The following is a 13,891-nucleotide window of genomic DNA, read 5'->3' on the forward strand; positions in this document are numbered from 1 at the left end:
AGCAAGCGCACCTCCATCCAAAAACACAGCAAAGGAGACAAAGGAGCAAGAGGCGCACCACGCATAGGAGACAGTGACAGGTGGGGCCCTGGCCAATCCTGAGGCTGAATAGAGGGCTAAAGAGTCCATCTACATCCGTGGTGGGCAAGGAAGAATAAGGGAGAGGCCATTTGGTCGGACTCTGGGCAGAGTGATCCTAGCACCAAGGCCAGGAGGTGAGTCATTTGAAACCCGAGGAGGAGGACAAACAGTGGCTCAACTGCGCACAGTGAGAGGGGAGTTCCAAACCCACACAGTCAAGGGCGGACCCACAAAGCGGCAGAGGGAGGAGGTTCCTACGCCCTGAAAACATTTCCAGAAGAGGTCAGAAGGATGCAAAACAATATCAGGGAGAAGAGGAGGGGGCAGGGCTCCCCCATCCGACCTGCCTACGCACTATGTCCAAAAACAAGGGGAAGGACATGCAAGCTGCCCCCAAGCCTGAAGAAACCACAGGAGGGCAATCTGAGAGGCTCTGGCGCAGAGAGTGAGGTACCAGCTGGGGGAGATCAGGGGCCCGGGGGAGGAGAGAATTTGGTGGCGCTGGCTGGCACTGCAAAAGATTACATGGTTACCCAGGAGGTCCTTCACCAAGGATTTCAGGATTTTGGGGACAAGATAGCAAACACCATTCAGTCGCAGTTGAGCATGATGCGCCCCCTGGCTCCCCACTCCCTGCATGCCACTCCCACACTACACTGTTAAGTAACTCCTACCCAAGGTCAATAAATCACTGCTAAACAAATGAAATCAGTTTTATTACATCATGATTCAAGAACTTTGAAGTAATTCCTCAGACAAAGCAGAGTACAAAAACAGCATATACTATTTTTAAAGTTTTGTGTCCATTTGTTGTCTATGTTCAGGGCACTCTACTTGACTTTGCTGCTGCGAAAGCATTTATTGCTGCTACATAATCAATGTTTTCAACAAATTCACTCTCAATTAAAAGTATTGAAAGGGCTGATGGCCTTTCCTCTGCCATTGTGGAGTGCAAGTATGTCTTTATCAGTTTCAATTTACTAAAGCTCCTCTCACCACTGTAATTGGAATTGTTAGTAAGAGCCCCGTGGCAACCCACACATTTGGAAACAACCTATGTGTTTTTGTATGATGAATTTGCTGCAAAACTTCAAGGGGCATAATATAACTCTTCTGAAGAGATGGCTGGATAGGTCTCAGTTCCTCAGCCAACTGGGAACCATCTATATCAGATGCTGGTGCACTATCACCACCCTTTGCTAACAATTGCTCCAGGTGCTTGCACAGTTGTATTAGTTCTTCTTTTCCAGGCAAGAGCTTTATGTTGTACATGAAACCCCAGCTTGTATTGTGCACAGACAACTGGGAAAGGTGCCTTTCAAGCGAAGTAGTTATGGCATCAATCAGGGTATAAAATACAGTTACTTTAAAAAGTTCGTCTTCATTCTCAGTGGTCTCGTCCTAAGTCTCATAGGCAAACATTTTCTAGTTTTTTCCTATGCGGTGTAATTGCCTTAAAAGTAGGGTCAATGTCTACAAGTAAGGCTCTCTCTTTTGCTGTTGTTACAGCAGACTCAAAACCAACACTCCTATAACTTTTGACAAGGTAATGCAGTTCTTAAGCAGGTCATTGCAGACCGGCAAAACAATGTGTTTGGACTGCATGGATTTGCTTACAATGTCCACCTAAAATAGAAGGTCATACCACACAACTAAAGTAGAAATAAAACTTAAATCTTCCAAGTGTAAAGCAAGGGACTTAGCCTCCGAGGACAATGTTGGGTCATTGACTTTTTCTTCAATGCTCATGAGTGCTGTGTGTATCTCAAAAAGTGGATACCGCATAGCTCTCAAGCGTTCAATTCTACATTCCAATCGTGTTTAACAGACCTTTTTGAAGGAATGATTTTTTACATGCTCACTGAGAATTCTCCAGCGTTTAGTTGAAGCTGTAAACAAATTATAGAGTCTCTGAAGTACACCAAAAAGAGAACAGATTTCCCAGAGGATTTGGAAGCATAGCCAACCAAGAAAATTTAAACTGTGTCAGCAGTGTGGGTTAAAACATGCACCGGGTATTGCTCGAGAACTCGCGCTTGGACTCCTTTGTTTACCCCAATCATTTTTGCACCACTATCATACCCCTGACCACAGCAGTTGTCCATCTCTAGACCGCATTCTGACATTTCAGAATACAGAAGGTTTGCAAGTCCTTCACCAGATGTGTCGTCTGCTGGGCCATACCCTCACAGAAATGTAATATCCACAATTCTTACAGTGTAAGACAGTTGCTTGGTGTGGCTGATATCTGGAGTACAATCCAAAATAACAGACATATTTTGCAGCCAACCCCCTTTGTAAAATTGCATTCTTTACTTGAGGAAAAATTATAAGTGTCATATCACAGAGAGAAAGGGGTGGATTCTATTTTTTTTCTTATCAAACCTTTGCACATTTCGAATATTGTTCTCTCTCATATGTGGTACATGTTTACTTTTATGTTGTCAATGGATATAATTGAAATATTTTGACTTTACCAAACCCTTGAATCCACCCCTTTCCCCAACCCCTTTTTCTCTGTGATATACACTTATAATTTTTCCTCATTATGATTTAAAATGACGATTTACAAAATGTAAAATCAAAATAATGTTTTTGTAACTACGGTTATGTGGTTTCGATGATAAAAATAGTGACCATAATGCCCTGATTTGAAAAAGGCTGGTTCACAAGCCGAAACATGTGCCCGGATTTGAAAAAGGCTGGTTCTAAAGCCGAAACACGCGTCATGAGAAAGGGCAATCGTTTAAATAAAACCAACACCTGGTTTTTTTAAATACTAATTGGCGCAGTCTCATCTCTGAGTATTTTCTATACTGTTATCAATTTATGAGTGGCTTTGAGTGGCTTTTTAAACCACAACTCAGTGAGACGTTACATACTGGCAATTACAACAGAAAACATATTCTTTCTTTTTTTTTCTCTGTATATTTTTGTCGCCTTAAATCATACCTACCAAGCCACAACATTAATTTTTCCAACTTCCCACATAGGCTGCAGGTCACTACAGCCCGACCACTGGTGCATCTATGAGTCTTCACTTTTCAGTACTCAGAGGGTGCTCTGTGCCAAAGGAAAGTACTAGTCAGCAAACAACTCTTGTGACGAAACATCAAAGGAGGCATTCAGCTGATGTGAGCACGGAGGGCTGGACTCCACTTCATAGAGTCCTCCTGTAACCCTGGAGCTTAGCCAATTTGCATATTCCAGTGTGAATTTCAAAGCAAGTGTGATACAGTGGTCTCTACCCAGTCCTGGTCACAGTGCTCTCGACCAGTTACATTTGAACTCCTCCTCCGGGTCACATCTACCCCTACCCTCAGCTCTCTTCCCTCTCATTCTTGCCCTTTAACCGCCCATTGCCTCCCCTTCTTAAGTGAAATCTCTGCCCCCATTTTGCTTCCCCTATAGGGCCTTTATTTTCCTCTCTTTCGTTCCATCTTTCTTAATCTCGCTTTCCTCACCTTTTCCTTTACTATCTCGTTTTCTGTTGCACGTTAATCTCTTTCACTCTGTCTGCATTGCCGTCCTTATTTGAACCTTACACCCGCTGGGCATACTCTTTTACAGTGAAAGACACCTTACATTTGGTCACATATTAAATGGCAGAAACCCTTTTAAATAGAAGTGGAACGCATTCACTATACCATCCGTCCATCGCACATGGCCTTCAGGGCCCTGTGTAGAATGTTTCAAAGTAGTTCAATCCACAGGACAGGATCTCAAGTAGTCCAATTTCTGGACTGAAATAATAAACCTCATATCAGATTGCATTCTGGTACTTGTAGGCCTGTTTATATAACCTTTACAGGAATGCAAAATGAAATGCATAAAAATGGCAGCTCTCTGTAAAAGTGAATTAGAGAGTGCTTCTTCTGCCTATTTTAAAGAAACAAGAGTGAAAAAAAGCATGTGACAAAAAATGGGCAGTGGTCTCACTGCATTACTAGTGTTCAAATATTCACACTTCAGAGTTATTTTGTATGCAGATTACTGTTGTGCAGCAGAAAACATTCACATCTGTCCATGCGAGGGGCTCACCCCATAGGGCCAGTGTTAGGAAAGATTCTCTTTACTGCACCTTTCCTTCCATCTTTATGGAACCCCCAAACTTTTTGCTTTTATTTTTCAATCTGACCTGTACTTTTTGCAGTACAGTGAAGCATTAAGCTTCACTGTACTGGCCTTTGCTCACATGTTATGGGGAAACTGATATGTCCTTAAGGCTATCAGTACTGGGAAACAGTGTTTCCCTTAGTCTTGTGACTATGTTGCTACTTGTGGTTACATCACCTGTGGTAACTTTTTATCATTGCACACAGCAGCTTACACTGCAGTGCAATGGGGTTCATTTCTGTTTTGCCCTAGACTAACACTCAAAGGATTGTTTGGTTATTCTGAGGTGCTTAAAAGATGGGCTGGTGGCAGCACTGACTTTTCCCCACTTTTTGGGGAATTTCGTGTAAGCTTAACCGCGTTTACCGTGTTTGGCTACTTACTGTGGCCACTGGCCAAACATGGCCATGCCACAAGGTTTTTCGCCCATTCTTTTTGCATCTTGTTGTTTAGCCTTCGTCCTGGCCTCAGAGGTCAGAAAGATCCTTATAAGGACTTCCAGTGCCCGGGAAAGCAGGAGCTTTTGGCGGGCTACTGGAGGGCTTTGTGCGTTTGCAGGCAGAATGTGGGCTGGGTCAGTCTGACCCCAATACACATCCTGGTTTCTGTGTGTCCGAGTGGTATGCATGAGTGTTCCCGCCAGTGGACCTGATTGGACCACTGTGGGGTGTGTGTGTGTGTGGTCTGGTTCTGCCATTGGCTAGTGGGAGTTTAGACTCCTACATGGCTTTTAGGATAAGAAGAGGGCCCCTGCATGCAATTCTCAGAGATCCTGGAAGAACCTGAAGGAGCCAAGAATCCGTCCAGCTGAGAAGACCCGCAAAGAAACATGTAACCTATCTGAAGGAGGCCTGGAAACCAACTTCTGCTGCAGTCCTGGTGGAGCCCTGTCTGTCTCTTGACCTCCAGTAGGCCTGCGAAGGTGCTACAATCCCTAGATTGGAGGGACCATCCATCCCCGAAGCCTACTCGGTGCCCATCACAAAAACTGCCTTCAGAAGTGCCCAGGAATCGTCCTGTGGCTGACCTGCTTCTTTTTTGGGCTACCGGGTTATCTTCGTTGCCGTTCCGAGTTTCTGCCTGAAACTTGGTACACCCTCAGCTGCCACTGCAATGACACCCTCTGCGAAATGTCAGCGTCCTGGCACCAAGGGGACCCGAGAAAGTCCTACCGTGGCTACCGAGTCCTGCTGCATCGCTGTGCGTAGCGTGCGCGGTCCGAAACCTGCCCTTCTGACCCGCCCCGAGTCCAGAGAAGGGCTCTGCATCGTTTGTTTCTGCATTTCTTCATCAAGAGTCCTTGCACCAGAAAAAGTTACTAACCGGAGAATCACTCAAACCAGCAACCCGTGAAAATCGAGGACCGCGGAATTCGGCGGTAAAAGCAAGCCAGGACACCCTTCCTTGTTCTGGAAAGTCTTGGGAAGATTCGAAGTGAGGGGGGTAAGTTATTGAGCTTTTAACATACCCCTACACTCCCATTGTAAATCAATCGACGTACAATTTTATCTTAAACCTATTGGCTTTGCCAATACTTGCCTTGGCAAGACTTCGAACTGTTGGGGGGAATTTTGGACATTGTCTATCTTGAATCCTGGCTCTAAGAATCCATCACTGGACCCCCGAGACCCTACCTACATTTTCTCCTGCCTCCCGAGTGCTGTATCTTTGTATCCTGAACAATAGGGCACAAGGCCCCAGGCAACTTAGGGTTGGACAATATTAGTTAGGGGTTAATTCTCTGTGGACCTTTTTGTGTTTAATACTCATCTATTCATTCCCTTGCAGGAGTAACTTGAGTTGTATTATGCACTTGAACCTGTGACTTTATATATGTATTTTATTTTGATGGTATTGGTAGATAAGTCTACATGCTTGTGTTCATTTTTCTTATAGTGTATTTGGCCATAATTAAATAACTGTATTCTTATACATCTTGTCTAAGGGTAATTTGTGACTCCCATTGGTTGACGTCATTGTGGAGCCTTTACAATCTCACCCCTCTGAAGATCTTAGCCTAGACCGCCTGTCACTGCTACCTTAAACTGGTTTGGCTACAGCTTCCCAGAGTTGCCCCCGTCACAATATAGGTTAGCCTTCTATACATCTGTCCACCAGGCCAGAGTATAGGAAATCAGTCTTAACAGGCAGTTACACATGCATGTAAACCTTTCTGCCCATAATCCTTGCCCTGCCGATGAAAGGAGTACCATTTTGCTGTTCTGAACAATGAAATATATACCATCAAAGCTCAAACTTGGATCTTGTCTGCGGGACCGAGCCAAAGCAAACAAACCGTCTCATGAAATATTTTCACCTTGGTTTATGGGGAACTTTACCATAGGCCCACCTGCACACAGTGAAGGTTCACCCAGTCGAGAAATCCTAGCTGCACCACTGCAGCCAACTCAGTCCAAGAAAGGACTCCCGCCAGGAGGAAAACAATTTGCATGGGGATAAAACTTCAATGGAACCATGAAAAAATAAGTCTAATTAGTTCCATATGTTCCTGCCCCAAATCCTAACTCTAAACAAAGGAAGTTCTCTGCACTGCACACAACAGTACCAAGTTTCAAACCTGTTCAATTAAAGCCAACAAAGATGAAAGGTTGCGGCTGAAAGTGCCCAGAACAGCAGCAACTTCCAATATGAGCTTTCAACTCTAACTGAGAAATGTTTGTGCCGTTTAGACTTTTTTTGGGACAGAACAGAGTGAAGCTACGTTCTGCCACTTACCTTTCAGGCGTGGGACACATTTTAAAGGGGAAGCAGGAACACAGCAAATCAATTCCAATACACGCACCCTATCCAACCGAGGCAGGCGTCTATGTTAGGGAGAATTCTCATTCTATGGCTAATTTCCCTTACCTAGTGAGTCCCCTAGCAGCTTTGCTGGATTTCTGGAGTTTGTTTTTCCACTTAGTAAGAGTGTACCCCTTTTTTCCACTCTTACTTGTGTTTTGCCATGTGTATTTCATCTGTTTTTGTGATTGTGGACTCTGGAGTACACCACTTCAGTAGCCCCCTTCTTTTGTGTGTTACACTGCACCTTCAGTGCAGTGACACAGGGTTGTCTTTTGGACTTCCCACCGACTCCATTTCTGAGGCTGACTACTGTCCCCCAGAAAAGGATAAAGTTGGCATTAACTTTACTTAGTCATTTAACCACAGATCCAGTACACCCCATTTTACATGGAGTACTGGAAAGGGTTAATGCTTAGCCCTTTTTATATATACCTCCTAAAGCATTGTTTCGCTCTTTTAACATTTAGATTTGGCTGGTGGCAGTGGTATCGACCCTAACTTTTCTACCGTGATTATACTATATAAAACATGGTATTGTTGTAGGCTATTATATTAGCCTCGAACTTAAACCCACTTGACCAAATACTTTTTCTTTTGGCTCCGGTCGGGTTTATTCGCCATTTCTTTTTGTTAAAGTCCTTCTTGTGTTTTTCTTTCCGCGGCAAACCAGGTTTGCCTTCTTTGTTCACTGTCTTTTGGCGGGCTTCTGCCAAGAAGCCCTCCTCTAGGCGCCTGGGTGTCTAGGTGGGCTGAATGTTAGGGAGGGGTGTAGTCACCCCCTGCACAGGGTATCCTAGGAAACCTGAGTTGCACTTTGCTATGATTGGCTGAGGTGGTTGTCCGGGCCGGACAAACCACCTGCTGCGTGATTGACAGCCAGGCTGTGTGAATGGGGGATTTTCGCATAAAAGGCAGGTCTCTTGGGCTAGAAGTCAGAGTTGCCACTGGAACTACAAGGAACCGAAGAGAAGCGGAGAAGATGCTGCAACTATCCTGTCCCGGTTAAGCCCTGCTGCAGTCCTGAGCTATCTACCCCTTTGACGACCAGAGAAGATCCAGTCTGGAGTCTTCTTCCCTTGAGCTTGGTGGGGATAACCATCTCATCTTCTACAGCCAGAGGATCCTCTTCATGGTCGAAATCGCTGCACACTGCTGTAGTGGTCCGGATAGCCATCTGAAGAGCCTCTCCTGTTTTTAAGGAGCACACCTTTTATTTACCGTCGCTGCTGCCGGCTTCAGCCCTGTGTGGTGCAGACCCCTCCAGACATCTTCTTTCGGATCGAAGCTTCAGGAACCGTGGGTCTGCAGGAAACTACCAGGAACAACTGCTGTGGCACCAGCCTCTTCATTGAATAAGGTACTGTGTTCTGCTCAGGGAATTAGGGTGAATCCCTTTTCTTCGCCTCAAAGGCTTGCCCTTGACTTCCCTCCTTCTTATAACTTTTGCTTCCTCTGTTGACAGCATCTAAGTAGTCCTGGCTACGTTGAATCGTGAACTATCAGACTGTGTGATACTCGACAACAGGAACCCGGTTCCACTTGACACTGGCCTATTGACTCTTGAATTTCTGTCTAAGAGTGTTCTCTGGTTCCGTCTGCCTTGCCAAAAGTATTGCCTATGATATTTGCGCCCAACTCTCTCTGGGTATCTCAGGTGCTAAGTGTGTTTTTGCCCCGGTAACATTTCCTGCCGCGGATATGCGTTACTTTAGTAAAACCGAACTGTCATTACTGTGAAAACGTGATCGCAAGTGTATTCCCGGTAACGTCTTTTGTTTCACAACACCGGTCCGCTAAAACACAGGGTACTTACCTTGAAGTTATAACGTACAAAGTGAATTGGTTAGTTGTAGTGTATTTTACGTGTGGTTTTTGAATAGAAGTGTCGTGTTTATAACAAATGGTTTAAAAATAAATGTACTTATATTTTTTTACCTGCAACTTTGAGTCACTGTTTGCTTGAGTCACAGTAATTGTGGTCCCTTTGTGTAATCTCTGCTACTGCTCATATACTCTTGAGATAAGCCTGGCTGCTCCGCTACTGCTACCACTTTAACATAGTAGTACAGGCTTGTACCAAAGGTAAAACTTGTATTGCCACCTGTAGTCTTAATTGTGTGTAGTAGTCCCTTAGGGCACTGCACAGGATTCTGCCTAACAGTCTCCACGTTGGAAAAAAATCTGGGCTGGAAAGTGTAAAAGAAAATATTCCCATTCTTGTCCAGAACGCACTCTGAACTATGCAAACTACTGTTTGAGCACGAGCTGAACACTATGTACAGTTTAAAGGAACATTTTCTAAAATGTCAACAGAAGCATCGGGCTGTACCTACCTTCTTTCTCAGTATTTCTGCACACAAGCGAGTCGGGGAGGCAATGCAGTCTTCTTTCTTTGTGCACGGGTCCGGGTAGAAAGCAACTGAAGTGTCGGGCGGGAAGCCGGAAACGCTGCAAGGCAGTTGTCTTTTTCCTCTGTGTTGTGTTGTTTCTTTTTGATTACAAAGGAGGGAGACCAACAGTAAAGGCGCCCTTTTATGCCCCTAACCCAAGTGGCACAAAAGTTCAGCGAGCCTCTGACTTTCGTAAAGTTACACAAGTACTAGGTGACAACCAGTCAGCAGCTGCGGCTACTGTGCTGCGGCTACTCTCCCCACAGCAATCGCATAGGTCTCAACCATTTGAGTCGCAAAAGCGGGTGAAAACACCCGATTTTGTTTTTGGCGGGTGAGAGGACCATTGAAATGAATGGGCCTGCAGGAGGCTTGGCGGGTGAGTCCACTCTTTACAAGGCGGGTGACACCCGCCAAAAGCGTGTGAGTTGAGAGCTATGGCAATCGCGCCCCACACCCAGGGAAATTTCGCCCTCCAGGCAGCGGGGCAATTGCGCCCACTGGGGCAATAGCACCCAGGGCAGCCGCCCGCTTCGCCTGGGTCAAGAAACAGGCCTGATTATTATTTATGTAGTCACTTACAGGATAGTAGCTGCACAGTTGTTACTGCGTCTGCGAACATACCAGAGCCTGAACCATACCGTAAACGAGATTCGGAGCAGCTACTGTGTAAGCGATACCAACAACAACAGGCTGCCCTGTGTAATTTCATAACCAGATGATTAGAAAGTAACGCACTTACAATGTTTAATTTCAACATGTGATAAGTACAATACAACGAATTACAGCTTCAACGTGCATTCCTAGAGGTTGCAAAGGGGCTCCTGCTAACAATGTAACAAAGGGATGAAAACGTCTAAATTAATGGATTATTAAATAAATGCACATAAAATTCACTACAAGAGAGGGATTGCATGCACTCACCTGATGTTGCCTGTAATCAGGACATGAGCGTTTCGTAAAGCGTAAGAGTGTCTAGTTCCCATCTGAGAAACGGACCATACGAACGCTCTGCCTCCACTTAATCACGTGGGCTGCTCTGCATCACGTGGGTTTAAACGTTCACTTCATCATCTTGTTTGCAGAAGCGGGAAGACAAGGCAGTGCGTTACAAAGCACATTTCGTATAGTTGATTGTTATTTGGTTCATGGTAAGACTTAAAATTATCTCATGGTTATTGTTACTTTAATACATAGCGGCAATAGGGTATTTATGTGTTTTTTAGGGATTTGTAATGTGCATTTCGGTACGAATTTCCAGCCGGGGAGAGGGGGCGGAGGGGGGAGACGAAATTTGGCATTCCCGGGAAGGGGGTTGTTCATTTGCCCCTTTGTAATGTGTGGCAGAGAAGGCTAATGGAATGCCTTTTATATGCCTTTTATATTGCTTTCCTTATCAATCACACATTTAAAGTCCCTTTGAGACCCGATAGCATTGTTGTTTGTTTTAAAGTTTGCCGATACTTTCTAAAAATGCCTTTGTGGCGTCATGACGTATTTGTGTGGCGTTCTACTATGACGTCTATACCTGTTTAGGAAGAATCACGGAGGATGGATCGCTCTATGCAGTGTACGGGCAGGTGTTCATTTTTTTTATTAAGTATTTATAAGGCGCTATAACATCTCAGAAGTGTTTCGGAGCGTCAGGTATATTTAGGTGCCGGTGGGTTTGTTTTTCCTATTTTGATATATTGGTTGCAGTAACAACGGATCTTTGTCTGTCTTATTGGCTGGTATTATCCCCATTCAGTGCCTTGGTGTAAAGCGCTCCATAAATAAATACATCAATCAATCTCGCCCCCCCCCCCTCCCACACAAACAGTAGTGATTTGTGGCCATGTGGTGCACCCAAGGTAATTATTTCAGGGCAGATGTTTTTTCCAAATTAGACTGGCAGTCGGATTATACACAATCTTTCTTCACCCTTATCTGCACAACACGGCTTTCACTGTTAAAACACCAAAGAGCTCACCCAGTTTGAAATTAAGCCCCACAGGCGCATTGCTTCTATTTCTGCACTGCTGCCCAGGCTCACATGGGCTTGGATGCCTTCGGGGCTGCCGAGCCTTCCTACGATGAGGATGCTATGTATGTGCCGCCGCCCGAGTCGCTGGATGAAGAGCAAGGGGGGAGGAATCGCTACGATGGCATAAAGTTCCCTTGGCATGATGTCTGTAACTGTACTGCCTTTACGAGGTGAGGGGTTCTGATTTGAACATTGCAGGGAGATGTGCCTAACTTTATCGCTTAGTGCCGTCAGTCAGTGCCTTGAGCTGTACCAGCAAGAGTCTGTTTGTAGCACAAGATGTCTTTCTTGATTTACCTCCCTCCCACCCTTAACGGCATTTCTTCTGTTTCTGTCTAGAACAGAGTTCCTTAATTTCCCTGCATTGCCTTACTGACTAGATGCCTGCATGTTCATGTATACTTTGCTGGTATACAGTGAACATGCAGAATGTAGTCTTACCAGCAAGATAACAATTGAGTATTTTGCCTTCAGAATAGTCCTACTGTAGGGAGGGGTCTTCGATCTGTGGGGCGTGTGATCCAGGACGGCGAGAAAAAAGGAAATCATTCTTTTTGCCTCACTTAACTGCATGGTGAGCCACTGGCCCACATGCCCAGTCAGTGCAACGCGGCCACGAAACTGAATAAATGCAGCCAGGCTGAGTTCTTTTGGATCGCACATCCACGCTGCGTTGTTGCTTCCTGCTGGTGCCGCCAACTTCTTCTTGCCTGGTAAGGGATGCTGCTTCTCTGCTTAACCCCCTGCACCACAGTATGAGGGGGTGCTGGGAAGGAAGCGTTTCAGGCCTTCGCCGGTCCCTCTTTGGACCCGCGAAGGAGAACGTGTGGGGAAGAGGGAGGTGAGCAGGGGGCCTGGATCGCTGCAATGCTTGTCCCCCTACGCCCCTCTCCCTCTGTACTCCCACCGTGGGGGCCATGGGGAAGAGGAGGCGAGCGGGGACAGAAGCCTGCATTGCCTGTGTTGTATATCGGGCTCCCCCATGGCAGATTGCTGGGCTCCAGAAATCTGCCGTGGCGGCCCCCCTGCCTTGGCTGCCCCTCTGCCTTGTTACCCCTTTTGTCCATGGGATGCTCTGGCTGGGTCGGAGATACGGCCAGAAATCTGATGCTGTATCTCAGGATCTGGCCTGCCTCAGCCATGAACAGGCTTTACCAAGCCCCCAGCTTCGCAGAGGGAAGCTGGGGGCTCAGTGACCTAATTTTCGCAGTGCTCCTTTTCCCCAGACGTCACTTGCGCATTTCCTGCGTTTGTTTGCTCATCCCGTTTTGTTTTCTTCTGTTTTCTAAGGGACACCACGGAAATCAATGGGCCATGAACATTACTGGGGAGAGGGGAAGTCACTGTTGAAAGCAGGCATTCTACATGCTGGACACATTGTTGTTCAAATGTGCATTTTACACATTTGCAGGTAAAGTCATTACCAAACTTAAAAAAATGCTGCTAAAACTTATTTTTAAGTGTGGTCCTGGACTAGGCCACAAATTGGCGGTGAAAAGCACACCTGGATGGACATCGCACAGGGCTGATATAAACCTTCAGGACCTCTACTCAACCAATGGTACATAAGGAAAAGATACCCTTACCTGCCTGCGTGACTGGGTCAAATGCTTCACAGGATTTTTCTTGCTGGGACACAGTGGTTAGGTTGACACACCAACGCTTAGATCAATGCTGCTACAATGAAAACAAACTGCCAATGATACATGGGTCTACCTGAGACTTCAAAATTAAGATTAGATGAGCAGGGGTTAAAACCAACTCTTGGGTGTTAGGCATCAGCTAGTAAGCAGGACGTAACGCCGGGAACCCAGGAGGGAGTACAGTGCACTGTAAATGCACCTCCCACATGAGGCGTGAACTTTCAGTACTGCCCCAAACTGGACATGAGAAAGGAACAGCCTCAAAAAATAGGTTAGAAATCCCTGATTGTGACGCCTAACTATACCTTTAAAATTACCATCGCCCCACAGCGAAATAGTAGTTTAAAAAAAAAAGGCCTTCTTACCGTCAGCAAGTCCTACTACAGATGTCAGATTATTTTATGGTGCCATTGCTGCTGGGGACTTTGCTGTCCAAGATGGCATGATAGAGCCAATGTGTGTTCCTGCAATTGAAAAAGTAAAATTTGAAATAATATAGATGTGCCAGACTGACTGTACCAATATTTGCGCACCACACTCTGCCAGTCGGCACACATCCTCCCTCACACACAAGGGATCTAGGGTACAGCGTCCTACCGGGAAATCTCTATGTTCCCTCTAGGCCAGTCCACCCCAACTGGCAGAGAGAAGTCGGAGCACGTACCGGAAAACGGGACTCGTATTCAGTCACAGAGACAAAAAATAATAGAGTGAGAGAAAGAGCATCAGCTTGTTTATATTTTACCCTTTCTATTCCCTGCCTAGAATAGTTGAGAAGTCCAGCCTGCTCGCATTCCAATCCTTCACCTACATATCTTGCATAGAATCCG

At 45.6% G+C, this 13,891-nt stretch overlaps 1 protein-coding gene across 7 annotated transcripts in view; it reads right to left on the reverse strand.

Annotated features, from left to right (window-relative positions):
- LOC138481148 (zinc finger protein 250-like) overlaps positions 1–10,726 on the reverse strand; it is a 729,359-nt gene extending 718,633 nt beyond the window's left edge. For 4 of the 7 annotated variants that reach the window (XM_069613087.1, XM_069613084.1, XM_069613081.1 and 1 more), the window contains exon 1: positions 10,317–10,725. The gene's annotated coding sequence lies outside the window, so the exon portion shown is untranslated. Of the gene's footprint in view, positions 1–10,316 lie in introns of all 7 variants that reach the window. The other 3 variants (XM_069613085.1, XM_069613086.1, XM_069613088.1) reach the window with 1 other exon arrangement.
- Between the last annotated feature and the right edge of the window lie 3,165 nt (positions 10,727–13,891).

This window comes from Ambystoma mexicanum, chromosome 5p (genome assembly GCF_040938575.1).
Source record: "Ambystoma mexicanum isolate Mex_15411 chromosome 5p, UKY_AmexF1_1, whole genome shotgun sequence".
Classification (NCBI taxonomy): Eukaryota; Metazoa; Chordata; class Amphibia; order Caudata; family Ambystomatidae; genus Ambystoma; species Ambystoma mexicanum.